Raw genomic sequence first — 5,695 nt, 5'->3', positions numbered from 1 at the left:
CAGTAGACGAAACTAAACTCTGATTCCGTTCGCAGCGCGTCACAGTTCCGGAATGCAACCCTATATTCCGTGTAGGTGGATAATCCTTGATTTAGACTGCCGAAACCATGGTTAATAGCCACATTGATCGTAAATTAGTTAGTTGTGTTTAAAACCGTAAAAACGGTAGAAGGAAAGAGATCATCATTAAGTGTATAATGTATGTATGGGTGTGTTTTTTGACGTGACGTCTAATAAATCGATGAACGCTGGCTGCACGCACGAAAAATTGTCCCACTACGGTTGTCCCACTAGGGATGTCCCACTTACGCATGCGTGGCATCTCTCTGGTATGTTGCAGACGGTACAGAGAACTCGGCCGGCACGTAGCTGCAAACCGAGGTTATTGTTGTACACCGCGCCACGGGAGTATATTCGCAAGGAAATGGCGTTCTTACAAGTAGTACATATTATTTTAATTACTAGTGTAAATCAGTATATTTAAACAGTTTTGTATGAGTATTGTTTTAGCTGTGTAACTAAATATTTATTGCTGGTGTGATACTTTTCACGCTTTAGTTTGACATTGGTAATTATTTGTCATATGTTATTATTTGATCAACTAAATCACACACCGTATTATAGTTATGAGCCCACGAGCGTGTAAATATTTCGAGTCCAACAGAGAATATGCCAGCTAAAAGAAATTCAAACAAATATCAGGCGTGGAATATTATTAATTTATACCATCTGAAACAATTTTCTCAATATGGCATCATGGCCGTGAGGTTAGAATGGCTGACTTCCAATCCAAACATTGTCGGTTCGAATCCAGACAGCTGCGAGTTTTTTTTTGTACTTGTAAAAATAAATACGGCGCACGCAAAATTTCAAAAGTAATAAATATATTTGATTTAATGAATGCAAATAACAGTAAATTTATTAATTAAATTATACATTTCATTTCACTCCTTTGTATCCATACAAAATAGTGATAATACAATAAAAAAAGATTCCATTTTATTCATAAAAGTATGCAGAGGTAGATTTTATCTTACAAAAGATAGAAAAATTTAAAAAAAAATTCTTCCTCAAAGAATATAATATTTTTAATGCCTAAATGGTTTGGTTGCAAAAACCTATTACGGCTCAGTCTCAGGCCGAATATGATATTTCCTTTTCTTCTGGATCAATAATTTCATTAATGTTTTGTTATGACGTTGTCACATTAAACTATCGTCCATAAACCGACTTTACAGACAATCAATTTTTCTCTCTCTCAGCATTTAGAGACAGAGATGAGTCAGATCATTTGGATTTAGATATTTTCATGACTTCAGTTCCGCTCCTTGCTAGCAGAAGCGGCATTCCAGAGTCCTTGCAGGCCACTATCAAGGGCTGATGCTATCACACATAGAACTCCAGCACCTTTTGTTTCTTTAGTGATTTTGATTGCCATAGATTAATTCACAACAAAACCTATTTCTTTCCTGAACTCTCTGTGTACCTCAGCAGGTTTTCCTTTAAGTAGGGAAACTAAACCCCCAACCCTTCATATTGTTTTCGCCTTGCACCATCTGTCACCTGTACTTGCAGTCTTTTATGGGACAGGCCGATTCTGTAGTGTTTTTTTTTTTTTTTTGTATCTACTACTCTGACACAGGCATGAAGCGATGTTGATTTATTACAGAAGAAGTTGGTAACACTTTACATGGTGCTAGCACAGCACTCAGCCGTATCGTGTCGGTGCCAGAGCTCGTCTCTACGTACTTATGTTATGAAAGCATTATGGTTATGGCGAGAGTGGGGTTGCGACAGTGAACACGGTTATGCCACGGGAAGGTTTGCAGGTGTATATGGAAATCTTGATTTTATTGCAACTTGGGTACTCAAAAATCTTTCATAAGCAACCTTTACAGTAAGGAACACCACGTCCGTGACGTTGAACACAGCAAACACTATGTGCACAAAAGGATACGAACTTGTTTAAGAACTAAACAAATAAGTTAACAATACACTCACATTTTGTAAAGAGGCTGAACTAAGAGCTATTAACCAAATTCCTGAAAACATACAATGTTTAACCATCGCCTTATTTACAGTTACATAAGTTATGCAGATGTTGAATATTGGTGAAGGTTGATGATGCACTTACATGATGAAGGAGCGATGAGAGGCACACTGAACGAGATGCCTCTGGCTGCCGCGGGTCAAGAGGTGACTGATGTGGCCCCTGCAGCCCGGGGTTACCCAGGGCCATGTTTCCCGCTCTAAGTACGCTTAGCGTGGGAGCGACTCGGGCTGAGATTTGCGGCATAGTCGCACAGTGAACAATATTCTTTTAAGTGAGAAATATTAGTGAGGAAGTTACCTTAATTAACAATTAGAGATTAAATAATTTAAATAATAATTTTTGGGATCTATGTTCAGTGGACGATTTCATTCACTACTCAAGCAGATGATTACATCAACTATCCTCGATAACCGCACAAGCGACTATTGGTCCATCGACCTCGGAGTCATTCCCTTTGCTATACTAACTTACACCATCGATGTGTTCCTTGTATGTACACACTAAATGGAGCAGCTGTCATTGTGGCATAACAGTCTGTGCGACAGAGGAGCACCTACGGATGATGTGCATTTCAGTCAAGAATGGCTCTTTTCTTAAATAGATCTGAAATGAATTTACAGGTGGCTGCTAAAAACACCAACTTGGAATAAAGATTACTTTAAGAAGCCAAATTAACTCAATATGACAGGGCCACAGTCTGTCGCTGAATTCAAACATACTATTGTTCTCGAAAGTATGCATTATGTTTCGCCGATCGCTCCCTTGCAGAACTTACAAGTTGCTGTCACCCGACCTATGTGAAAGGCCCGGGGGGTACCTGACGGGCGCTACGGGCGTCGCGGTGCTCTTGTTGTCCGGAGGGGCGCCAGGCTAGCGGACTGCTAGGCCGTTGATGTTGGGTCGTGGGTACTCTGCCCCCGCGTGTCCCGCCAGGTACACGGCTTGAATATACCCTGAATGGTTCTCTCTTGACTGTGAAGGCCGCTCGGCCGTGTGGAGGACGGGAGACTCCGGAAAATTAGTATACACGAGTTGGTGAGAATTACCTTTAATCTAGTCCCGCTACAAAACACTCTCACCAACACTTGGCGACGTCTAGCCGTTACACGATTAACACAGAAAAAACATAACGCTACGCGACATTAATGGTTACCGCGGCAGTCTCGCGGGACGCGGGTCGATGCTCGCTGGAGACGGCCAGCGCCGAACATTAACGGGTGCAGGGGGTGCTCTATGAGCGGGCTCCTAAATTCGGCGAAACACTTACGTTGGTGCAGCCGGCAGGCATATGCACGGCGTCCTTAAGTAAACACACTTTCGCTGGAGTCGGCCAGTACCGTACGTTTTGTGCTACGATACGTATCGCGGTATCACACTGAAGACGGTCGGGATAGGCCCGGCTCCGCAAAATACGCGCCGAGTCGACGTGGGCAGCGGTGAATTAACAAAAGGTTTTAAATTTAAAGATTTACTACAGAATAAAAAGTAATAAAATGAAAGAAACTTGGATGCTGCCCACGGACACACGTCTGTTCCCGGCGCGGAGTGGTTCGAGACTGCCGGACATGGCCGCCTCGCAAGGAAGAGAAACTTTCTCTTCTTTGTGAGTCGGCGTCAAAAAACTTATATTTAATTTAATTTACTATATTACCAGTTAAAACATGTTCCAGGTGCCCAATTAAAATGTAGCACCTGGTAATTGGGTGCTTAAGGCTTAACAATAGTTTTAATGTATTTAATTATTTAAAATGTGACATCAAGTTGGCGACTGTAAATTTACTACCATGTTGTCCCACTGTGAATTGTTTTAGAGGGACTTCTCCTATTCCGACATTCACGGGCATTTTAATTAAGGCCAGTGGCCGCGGTGACTGTTAATTTGGTTTGTTGTCTATTGGGGTCACGCCCGAGGCGCTCGCCTGACTCAATCCGGCTGGGCAAGGGGCGCGCTCCGAAAACGGGATACGGTACTGGCGGTGCGGAGCACGGGCTTAAAGGCCATGGTCGGTACGACGTCAAAGTAACGTCTGAATAAGCTCTACATTATTATGGTACTCAGTAATTAAGGAAAAGAACCTCGCCCAGTCTATTATAAGCGAATAATAAGAATGAGACATGGTCGCTAAGAGCTTACGCTGACCTGCTACGCACATGAACCAAAACCTGGAGGAAGGGATCAAACTTAGTGTAGGAGTGGGATTATGACTAATCTAAGAAGTTGAGTGGGTGACCAGGTGGGTGCGTATCGCCCATGTCACTGCATATTCAAAATTGCAACACCGAGTCCATTGCATTATAAAGAAATGAGTATTATTATTGTGTGATTAATTTTTGAAACATAGCCTATGTTATCTCATCCTCTCTGCGAACTTTGCGTGCGAAACACGGCCTGGCATCGCGATGCCTCCCAGGTGTGGCAGTCGTTGTTCACACCTCATCGAGACAGGATGTGTCTGCGCACTATGGAGATATCATCATCTTAGCTTCTTTGAGTTAGCTGAAATAGTGTAAATTTTATTTAATTTGTTAACAGCTTTCTCTGTGGCTGGCTTATATCGGCCTGGTATGAAACTAACGGCCGCTTAATTTAACTGTCAAAGTTCCTTCAGGATGTGTTTTCATTCTACGTATTTCTTTTTGAGTTCAGACATGCCATTGTGTGTGGATGTGCCTGTATGTAAAGTGAACCAGCTACCAGGCTTTCTAGTTTCGTCTTTATGGGGTTGCCCATGGGCTATTAGTGTGAACAAATTTAATAATGCATCTTTTACCTGTAACTATGCGAGGGACAGTGTAGTGACTACAGCAGGCACTTGCCTACAGGTATCCTCTGCCCAGGCTTCAGTAAGGAAACCATGTTTTTCGCCATTCTAACTATAAACTGGACATTCTGTGCTCTGCATTACCATACAGACTATGTACTAGTAAGTGTGATCTGTCTTCGAGCCCCCTCCCCATAAGTCGTGACCGAGTGATGTGGAACAGAAAGATTTAATTTAGTGTTTGTGTAACTGCATGGACCTTAGTTTCAGGAACTGCAAACTGTGTCGACCTAAAACACTCTAAGTACTTTCTTGTTTAAACGATTCGTATTTCGCCTTGTGTGAACTTTATCGCGGTGCACTATACCATTCATATTATCGTATGTTTTTAGTCCTGCTCACACAAGGGACACTTTAAATGGTTCGGCACATTCTGTGTGTTGACAGGATTTGGTTCCCGGGACAAGCCTTCTGCTTCCATGCGATACGGACTAAGTATAAGGACAGCACCATGTAAAGAGTTCTTTTAACTTTTAATAAACCTAAAACATACCAAACCATTATTTACTCAGTTAAGTTAGGTGCTCTGAGAGATCTACAGCTTCAGGGAGCTCCTGCTGTGAACAATCTACTTTCTCTACCCACCTGTCAAAAACCCATCCCTGAGTACTCTCGTACATTAGCGCACGGAAAACGCGCTAGTTGGCACTCCAGGTACAAATCAGTATCTGATCGAGGGAGACAGCTTGACCCACTTAAAATTTTTGGTAGAGAGGTATGGGTTGTTATAATTTATTACCATGTTGTAGAATGTATGATTATCACCGGATTGATGCCTAATTTTAAGATCTTTAAAAATTAAAGTTTTAAACTGAATATG

This window comes from Bacillus rossius (genome assembly GCF_032445375.1).
Source record: "Bacillus rossius redtenbacheri isolate Brsri chromosome 4 unlocalized genomic scaffold, Brsri_v3 Brsri_v3_scf4_2, whole genome shotgun sequence".
In the NCBI taxonomy this organism is placed as follows: domain Eukaryota; kingdom Metazoa; phylum Arthropoda; class Insecta; order Phasmatodea; family Bacillidae; genus Bacillus; species Bacillus rossius.
This window is presented reverse-complemented; position numbering follows the sequence as displayed.